The sequence below is a fragment of the Rhineura floridana genome, chromosome 7 (genome assembly GCF_030035675.1).
Source record: "Rhineura floridana isolate rRhiFlo1 chromosome 7, rRhiFlo1.hap2, whole genome shotgun sequence".
NCBI classification, from domain to species: Eukaryota; Metazoa; Chordata; class Lepidosauria; order Squamata; family Rhineuridae; genus Rhineura; species Rhineura floridana.
In genome coordinates, this window is record NC_084486.1 from 78,272,227 (window position 1) to 78,282,633 (window position 10,407).

Below are 10,407 nucleotides of genomic sequence, written 5' to 3' on the forward strand. Positions count from 1 at the left end.
TTCCTTGGATTCTGCACATTGTTCTGTCAAGGACTTAGAAACTAACCCTGTGGGGAAGGGATATATAGAGCTTCTGGTAATCAAAGAACAGGGACAGAAATATATCACTTCTAGGAGTGAAGGAAATGGGGCAGAGTTGTTTCCCTACAGTTTTCCATGTTACTTTGTAAACCCCATTACTTTCTCCCTGCTGTTATGAATCAATTGTTCCACTTTCCTCAAGGACCTTTACAATAGATATGAGAAGTATAACATTACATAATTTCCTAAACCATAATTTAGTTGAGAGCTTAAGGTTCTTAATACTGAATTACTGAAGCTCTGGCAATTGATCTATGTATATTCTGAAGTTTAGCTTAAAATTTCAAATATCCAGTCACATCACAATATGTATTAGCAGTAATTTTCCCAGGGTGATTACGTTTTTTAAAAAATCATAGTGAAGTATTTTTGTCTTGGGTAGCTCTTTGCTTGATGGCAGCACCATATACAGTTGTCTACCACATTTGACAAATCAAAGTGTCCTCTCAAAAAGATATATTGCACTATGACCACTATGAATCAATTAATAAAAAATCTCTCTGTACTGTGTCCCTCTTATACCACGAAGGATAAGAATACAATTAAATAAAATTGTTAATTAAACAACTTCCCTCCATCTATTAAACCAATGCTCTCCATGTTGATGTTCAGAATTCTGGACTAAGAAGAATTTCATTTGGCCCCCATTTTTAAGGAAACAGACCTATTTTCCACCTCCCAGAGTAATGCACTGACCAGAACATAAAAGTCCCTTGAATTTCATACTTCTTTAAATTTTGCGATACAGTTCCTGATTCAAACGTACCAAACTATATTTTAAAAACTACATATTTTAAAGTAAAATACATTTAGAAATATACACACAGAAATGTGTACACAGACACACTAGATATTTACATTCATATTTTGTGATTAATACAATTTCAATACATATTTAACAACACATTTTTCTGCTTTTCTGGTCTGGTCCTAAATTGGATGGCCCTTGTAAAGAAAAGTGGTGAGAAGAAAGGATGGTCAGCCATCAGTGAGGTGGTTTCTTGGGAATAAACTATGAACATTTACAAACAGATCCATGGTGTGGGCTTCAAGAAGCAGGCTCCTTGTGCTCTCAAGGAGATCTGTAAATTTGCAACAAAGGAGATGGGGACTCCTGGTGTACACATTGACATCCACTTGAATAAGGCTGTCTGCGCAAAAGGAATAAGGAATGTTCCTTATCATATCCATGTGCATTTATCTAGAAAATGCAATAAAGATGAAGATTCACCCTCAAAAATGTATACACTCGTTTCTTATGTGTCAGTCACCACTTTCAAAAGTCTACAGACTTCCCTGAACACACCCAATCTTGTCTGATCTAAGCAGGGTCAGGCCTGGTTAGTACTTGGATGGGAGACCACCTGGGAATGCCAAGTGCTGTAGGCTTAGAGGAAGGCAATGGTAAACCACCTCTGAATACCTCTTACCATGAAAGCCCTATGAATATATTAAAAGAAAGATTCATAGGGTTGCCATAAGTCGTTATTTATTTATTTATTTATTTATTTTGTATCCCACCCTTCCTCCCAGCAGGAGCCCAGGGCAGCAAACAAAGCACCAAAAAACTTTAAAACTTCATAAAAACAGATCTTAAAATACATTAATACAAAACAGCATTAAAAACAATTTAAAAAAAAACAAGCTTTAAAAAGGGTTAAAAACATTATTAAAAAACATATTAAACAATTCTAACACAGATGCAGACTGGGATAGGTCTCAACTTAAAAGGCTTGTTGAAAGAGGAAAGTCTTCAAAAGGCGCCAAAAAGATAGCAGAGATGGCGCCTGCCTAATATTCAAAGGGAGGGAATTCCACAGGGTAGGTGCTGCCACACTAAATGTCCGTTTCCTATGTTGTGCAGAATGAACCTCCTGATAAGATGGTATCTGCAGGAGGCCCTCACCAGCAGAGCGCAGTGATAGACTGGGCATATAAGGGGTGAGACGGTCTTTCAGGTATCCTGGTCCCAAGCTGTATAGGGCTTTGTATGCCAAAACTAGAACCCTGAACTTGGCCCAGTAGCAAATGGGCAGCCAGTGCAATTCTTTCAGTAGCGGGGTGACATGTTGGCGATACTCTGCTACAGTGAGCAGTATCGCCGCCACATTTTGCACCAGCTGCAGCTTCTGGACCAACCTCAAGGGCAGCCCCACATAGAGCGCATTACAGTAATCCAGCCTAGAGGTTACCAGTGCATGGAAACAGTGGTCAGGCTATCCTGGTCCAGAAATGGCCGCAGCTGTCTCGCCAGCCGAAGCTGGTAAAAGGCACTCCTAACCACTGAGGTCACATGGGTCTCTAGCAACAAAGATGGATCCAGGAGCACCCCCAGGCTACAGACCTGCTCTTTCAGAGGGAGTACGACCCCATCCAAAGCAGGCAACTGACCAATTATCTGAACTTGGGAACCACCAACCCACTTGAAGGCATATAACAACAACAGACTTTTAATGCAAATTAAAACTAAACTTTTCTTACAACAACAATGTGATATTAAAAAGATTTCTAAAAAACACATTTTTGTATATTTTTTTAATGACAGACTATTTGCGGAAACAGGATAGAACAGGCTTATGAATGAACATATAAAGTCCACATGGCCCAGAAATAGCATGATTCATCCATCCTTACTCTACACAAAAGTTAGACAATTATTAGACATTCTTTATATGATCCCATAATTTTTTTTAACAAACATTTTCATTTACTTCAAGTAAGTGCTATAGAACATAACAGCAAGGAAAAGAACATATTCTATAGGCCATGTTTGCATCTGAAACATGAAGCTGGATTTTTTTTAGTTTTGTGGAACTCCTATAAAGGTAACTTTACCTCAACCTATCATGAAACTAGAACAGGAAAAAGAAAGGCACAAATATACAAGCACAGCACTTCAATGTTCTACCACTATATACAAAATTATCTCCCTCACAATTTCAACCATCATCGATAAAATCTCCAGATTTTTGTGCCTAGAAAATACTTTCACTTTGGTAATATTTATGGGTTAATAATGAAAGACCTACATGAAGCCACTTCATAACATGCACTATTTCCTAAAACATAATAGCCATAACACATGGCCTCATTCATGGACCGAAGCACAAAATTCTCAGGCGTATGCACACACATATGTAAATACAACATTCTTCTTGGAATTGTACAAGTTAAGCCACTCAATCACTCTAGAGCAGGCCTCCACAACATATGCACTATCAAGCAATGAAATTAGGCCCACCAGCCATGTATGGTAGCCCCCAGGGATTTTATAAACATATTTTTGCTAACATGCCTAGCACTGCACAAAAATTGGTGGGTTTTCAAGTATTTGACAGATCACAATGCATGGCAAGTAAAGTGTATTTGGCTTTGTGGGTTATAGGTTATGCAGACCTACTATAGACTTAACTTATAGATTTTTATTAATAAAGGATCATAGAGGAAAGAACCCAGAAAGTTTCATTCACTTTTATCTAGCATCTCCTCACTCATCAAACCATAACAGAAATGAAGCCCATTTCACCAAGGCTGCACACTCTGAGGTTACCAAATGACCCTGACTATGAATTATTTGGAACAGAGCTACCAACAAAAGAAAGGCCAGATAATTTTGATAACTATATTTTGATAACTATTCTTCCCTCTGAGCATCAGTCCTCTTCTGAAATTTCATCCAACCACAAGCCATACAACATAAAACAACATAAATTTTATGAAGAAGCTTGAGCATGATAACTGCACTCAGGCAAGTAATCAAGAACAGGAATCAAATCCTTTCACTATAAGATGACAAATAAAATATTTACAAAGTGTCTTCATACTCCCAACTGTGCCCCAATACAGAACATCACAAGTAGTCAAGGAAGATAATAAATGTTACTTAGGTCTCAAATCAAATTTTACTAAGGTTGAACTCCAATGACTCAGTAGAATAGGACACTAAGGGTACTTACAATTACATTCACACTTAGATCCTACTATACTCACATTTCCAAGGAAACATGTATCGTGTGGAGCTGCAAATAGCCTTTCACTGGTACAGGAGCGCTAATCTCCACCCAACACCCAGTGCAAAGAGTAGTCCCACCTCTGCCCTAGTACAATAAATTTCAATATCCCTGCTATATAAATCTAACTATATGGTTGCAAATTATTAAGGCAAGTCCACAGATGAAGTATAATCAGGAAGAAATAAGAGGGATGGCATGGATGTAGGCAGTGATGTAGGAGTGGCAAGAATAGTCAATATCCTATCCACGGTGCCAGGATAGAGATCCAGTCATGAAAGGGTGCTCTCCAGAAATGTATCTCAGAACACAACATTAGCAGCAGCACACAGCTACCAACAACACCATCCATCTGTTCCATGCTCACAAGTGACAGGAGTACAAGCATCAAATATGGAACAAAATAAGATATCTAACACAGGAGCCAGTCTTCTGATTATGGGAGATGGCAGAAAACACATTTCACTGGGGAGACACAGAGAACACAGGAGAACAATTGGCTCAGTATCTGTGGAAATGGACCACACTGAGTGAAATATGCAATGACAATTAGCTGCAGAATAGAACATTGAGGACACTGGCTAGTTTGTATAGGTTGCAAGAGTACAGTGGCAGCCATTCTGGATGGAGCAAATGATTTGGCTACAATTCACAAAGCATGCTTGAAAAAGAGCCCATGTGTAATTAACCCATTAAGCTTGGTTCAGAGTGATAAAATAATCCCTGAATCTAAATAGCATCTCCAGGCTTAAAAGATTTCAAGATCCAAAATTGAACCATTCACTCCCACAAGACTGAATGAGACCTCAAATCTGAAGGACACTCAACACCCCTTCCCCCAAAAAAAGATTAATATGAGTATTCACAAATAAGAATTACTCAGTTTGGCAGACTGTCCCAAATAGCATTACACACCTAGTGCTCACATCTAGGCAAAGATGACTCCAAAGTTAGGGTGAGCAAAAGACCCTTATTTCACCAATGATTTAATATTTATTTGTTCAGTAAATTTATATCCTGCCCTTCCGCCCAAAAGAACCCCCCTCTTTTCTTTCAAAATGCTGGATAATGCTCCAAAACAATACTAAATGGAATAACATCGGGGGGGGGGTGTTAAACGCTATTTCCAATAAACCTGACGGCGTGTAGGTGGAACTCAGAAGTTGTCGTAAATATTCCCACAGACCACCTTCCCTCCAAAAGAAGGGGGGGAATCTTCCCAAGAGCAACAGGAACACTTTGAATTTCCTACCCTTGAGTGGGAGTGCTAGGAAGATTAAAATACATAAATAAATAACCTTCCCAAGCCTCCTATACCTAGCACCTCATCTACTGCACCCCTCCGAGGAAAGGGGTGAAAGGAACTAGCTTACCTTAGCAGCGACCGTGCCTTTGTGTTTCCCTCTTGCTGCCTCTGTTACTCTAGCTGGCTCGCAAGAGCAGCAGCACCTCCTACGGGGGAGGGGCGAGTCTGAGAAAAGAGGGAGAGGATCGTATAGCCCACAATCTGGCAGGAAGGGTCGCACGGGCTCCTCCCCTTGCTGTCAACGCTAATAGCACACTATCTGGCAGCGCCCCTTTCTGTCCTCATTGATTCTCTCGCGTCTCCCCACCTCTACACCGAGAGGCACCGCCAACGTTCGTCCAAGTTTGAATCCGCCCCGCCCTCACCTCTCCTCCTCCCACTTCTGCACCCCTCAGAATGGCGGGGTGTAAGGAGGGAGAGAAGGTCAGGTGGGCCGCAGCCGGAGAAACCAAAGGTTTGCTATGCCGCAGCCGCTCTGAGAAGGGAGGGAAACCTTTCGTGGTCTGCAGCTAGAAGGGAACTGACCAAAAGGGGCGGATTGTTGTTATCTCACAGTGGACGACGCCCGAGAGGCGGATTTTCTTCAGTGACCGAGCCTGAGGATCGGGCCTATAGGTGCGGAATGCCCATAAAACCCCCGTCACCAGTGTCACCGCCTCGCCTCTCGCACTCTTACGTCGCCCTCGTCTCCAGGATATGAAGTCCTACCCCCCGCCCTCTTTCTTCGGGCAGCTCTTCAGAAACGTTTGGTCTGCTCCCCGCGGGCGGGGGGGTTGGTTGGTTTCTACGCTTGACATCCGCACACGATATTTAAATCAAGGTTGTTTTTGCGGCTCTCGCATGTGTTCCTTCGAATATTAAGCCTCCAGAAGCAGGATGTACATACATTAAATATTGCCTTCTATCCTATCCACACATAGCCCAAGTCTCTCACGCAGCCACCTTGATTTTTAGTATAAGAAAATGGCTCAAATAACGGTGGTTCACACATTCAGTTTTAGACATTTTCCTTCGCAGTATGCTCTCTCGCACAGCAGACAGATGCTTGCTACAATGTGTTCCGCGCTTTTGCGTGTGTATTTGTCAAAAACGCCTGTACCACGCCTGTGGGTAAAAAGAACCCCAAACTGCAGTTCCAATGCAAAGTTATTGGGTAAGTCAAATAACTTGAGAGCAAATTCATTTGGCCACACTGGGTTATATTCAACTAAATCCTACTCTGGGCTATATTCAACTATGTTCTACTCAGAGTAGACTCATTGAAATTAATGAACCTGAGGTAGTCATGTCTATTAACTTCAGTGGGTCTGCTTCGACTAGGACTGGCATTCAATACCATCCTTTTTTATTACTTGCACACAGCCCTCCTGGGACCTGTTCATTTCTCTTTTCCTCATTCCTTTTGCAGTCATCTCTCAACTCAGCTTAGTTCTGCTATTCCATATTCCCTTCATTGTCTCTATACAATTCTTCCATTCTCTACATTAAAAATTCCAGTTTATCTCCCATATTCTAACGTTGCTGCAGACAACTTGTAACTAACATTATTCCTTTACATTCACATTCCAAAACCAGATAGGCTGTAATTCCTAAGTAGGTTCTACAAACTGTCTTCAACAGAACTATTTTAGTATGTGGTTTGAGAATCAGTATGCTTCAATGTATATTATAACCTCCTCTGTTTCTGAAATAAATCAACCAACTCCTTAACTCTACCTTCCTTCAAATCAGACTCTTTCGCATCCCTGCAGACACCTGTTTCGTCTGTGACAACCCAATCCTATGGCTGTTTGCTCAAAGGTAAATCCCAATGTGTTCAACGTGACTTACTCTCAAATAAGTGTACAAAGGATTTCAGCCTTAAAAAAAGATTTCACTCAGTGTTCTCAGCCCAATCTTAATTATGTTTACTCAAGAGAAAAATCCACTGATTTCAGTGGGAGTTAATACCAAATGAATATGCTTAGAATTACAGTTTTTTCTCTCCTCAAGAATAATTCTATGAGAGTCCTTTTTGCAGACACATTTTTAGCTCCAGTTTCCAGCCTCTCCAGTATACACACACTTAACATGCTTTCCATTTGTCTCTCATGCTCCCCCTCACTTCACCCAGCCAGACACACCCACACCTCCTACTACATATGCTCAATATTCCCTTCTTATCTTTCTCTTCCCGGCCCATTAAAAACCCTTTTTTATCTAATAAGGTTTGTCTGTCAACCAATATGGCCCTTTTTAAACATAGCTTTAATAATGCTTGAAAGCTCCAAGAGTGCAGAGTTCAAATATCTTTGGTTCCTCTTACCCTCCTGGATTATTTCATCATCCTAATACAGTATGCTTTTACATTCAGAAGTACAGTCTTGTAGTGCTTGAGGATATGGGGATTTTGCCAGCTCCATTATGGCAATATGTCATCTGATATTTGCTGTGGTTGGATCTTCAATATGGAAGGAAGGGGTTGCATATTTCTGTGTCATTAAAAAGAGAAAATGCAAGCCTAATTACTTCCCTTCTTGCATTAAAGTTTATGTTAATAAACTAAAGAGCACTCTGAGGGCAGAGAAAGGGGAGGTGTCTTTTGCAGTCAGACCATCAGATAAATCATTCAAGTCTGCAACCCTTACATAAAAAGCATGCAGCAGAATAGATACCAAGTGTAGCTGAGTATTCTTTCTGCTTTTCCACCACAACTTATATATTTTATAAAATGATAGAAGGTTGCTTACCAGATAGCTTTCCTGGTTTTCCTGTACGTATGCCTTTTCCTTTTGTAGTACTGTTCAATCGCACAATGCTGCATAGAGAGAGTCACCACACACACACACACTGCAGCGGCTCTAAAGCTAAAAGCACAGGAAAGTATGTTACTTCCTATAGAGGCTTTATATTGCCACTAGGCGCTGGCAGAAGCAAAAAGCATTTTTTTCCAAAGCTTACTGATTCCTTCCCAACTGTTTCCTGCCATCTAGAATACAAGGAAGTTAATCAAAAGAATTGTACTGGCAAAACTGTATTTAAAGTTCAATCTGAAAGAAATGAGAAAAAAATACAACTTGATTAACCAAGGAATGGATGAAAAGTCATGTTTCTAAAGTTTCTAAAGTGGAGAGAGTAGGAATAAATGGACAGTTCGCCCAATGGAAGGGTGTAGGAAGCAGAGTCCTCCAAGGACTGGTACTAGGACCTGTAGTTTTTAACTTGTTCATAATTGATCCAGAGCTAGGGATGAGCTGTGAGGTAGCTCAGTTTGCTGTTGATACGAAATTGCTCAGGGTGGCAAAAACAAAAAAGGATTGAGAGGAGCTGCAAAAAGAGCTCTCCACACTGGGTGTATGGGCATTAAAACAGCAAATACCATTTAATATAAACAATATAAAGTGATGCACATTGGGGCAAAAAAAACCCCACATAATTTCTCACAATGGGGAGTTGAATAAGACCTTGGGGTTATAGTGGATAGCTCCATAAAAATGTTGATAGGCAGCTGTTAAAAAGGCAAATTATATGTTAGGATTAGGAACCATTTGAAAAGTGGTTGAAAATAAAACTGCCAATATCATACTACAAATCTATGATGCAACTGCACTCAGAATTCTATGTACAGTTCTGGTTGCCTCATCTCAAAAAAGATATTGTAGAACTGAAAAGATTCAGAAAATGACAATCAAAATAATTAAAGGGGAGGAACAAGTCTCCTGTGAGGAAAGGTTGCAGCATTTGGGGCTTTTCATTTTTTTAAAAAAAGTGATAGAAGTGTATAAAAATATTGTTGGGCACCACCCCAATCCCCAAGCGGTGAGATTTCCAGGGGTCCCTGTGCTCGCCCAGGGTTTGGTTTCCTTGGAAAGAAGGTAAGCAGAGACTGTGGTGTCTTTATGAAATATGGTTTATTTATTTACACACATTCCAACCTGAGCTTAGGATGGAGGAGTTCAAGGCATCAGCAGTCCAATATCCAGCTTTTCCATCAGGGTTACAGAAGGCACCCAGTCTCTCTCTGCCTGCCTCAAGTTCCCAGCCTTTCTCAGACACAACTAAAAACACAAGCCTCCCCTTGGCCCCAGGAGGGGGGGGAAAGCTCTCCTGAAGAGTTTCAATGACAAAAGTGTCTCACTGGCCCATTCACCAGTTGATGGGCACCTGATCAACCCACCTGGCCACTCCATTAAATTAACCAAAGAAACTCATCTGACCAGCAGAGTGGGTTTCTCACCCCCATGTGCAAGTCTCCAAATCAGAGGCTGGAAGGGGACTCAGAGAAATTATCCATCTCAACTCCAAACCCATAACACTATGTATGGTGTAGAGAAAGTAGACAGAGATAAGTTTTTCTGCCTCATAACACTAGAACTCAGGGCATCCAGTGAAGCTGAATGTTGAAAGATTCAGGACAGACAAAATAAAATATTCCTTTACACAGCACATAGTTAATCTGTGGGATTCGCTGCCACAGGATGTAGTGATGGCTACTAGCCATGATGGCTATGTACTACTTCCAGTGTGTATGCCTCTGAATACCAGTTGCTGGGAACTGACATGGGGAGAATGTTACTGCACTTATGAATGTTGTTGACCTTACTTCCAGGCTTCCTATTAACTTCCATTAATCAGAGATGCTCCAATATTTGCAGCTGATGGCAGCTGCTAAAGAGGCAGCGGAATGCCGCTCCAAATAAGATGAAGCGTGAGAAGTGTTTTTCTGTTCATGACAGCCACAGGACACAGGGGAGGTTTAGATGGCAAAGGTGCTAAATATGAATATGCACAGATCTGCATATATAAAAATGTAGATATGTGTAGATATAGTGAATACTACACATTAATCTTAAAACCAAGCATCAAAGGAATTTTGGAGGCTTAGTTCTAGTTTCAGAAGTGACTAATCTAGTACTATTTAAGCCCACTGAGCACCAGTTCACATATCAGCAGAAGCAGTAGTTACCAAACAACCTTCATACAATATGCACAAGATAACTCTTATACTCTGCATTAATTAATCTAAAATAA

At 40.7% G+C, this 10,407-nt stretch overlaps 1 protein-coding gene and 1 pseudogene across 9 annotated transcripts in view; one reads left to right on the forward strand and one right to left on the reverse strand.

Moving 5' to 3' along the window:
* ADD3 (adducin 3) overlaps positions 1-8,186 on the reverse strand; it is a 243,710-nt gene extending 235,524 nt beyond the window's left edge. For 5 of the 9 annotated variants that reach the window (XM_061636053.1, XM_061636044.1, XM_061636049.1 and 2 more), the window contains exon 1: positions 5,465-5,911. The gene's annotated coding sequence lies outside the window, so the exon portion shown is untranslated. The other 4 variants (XM_061636043.1, XM_061636050.1, XM_061636047.1 and 1 more) reach the window with 4 other exon arrangements.
* On the forward strand, positions 1,021-1,401 carry LOC133389672 (large ribosomal subunit protein eL31-like; annotated as a pseudogene).
* Positions 8,187-10,407: the final 2,221 nt, after the last annotated feature.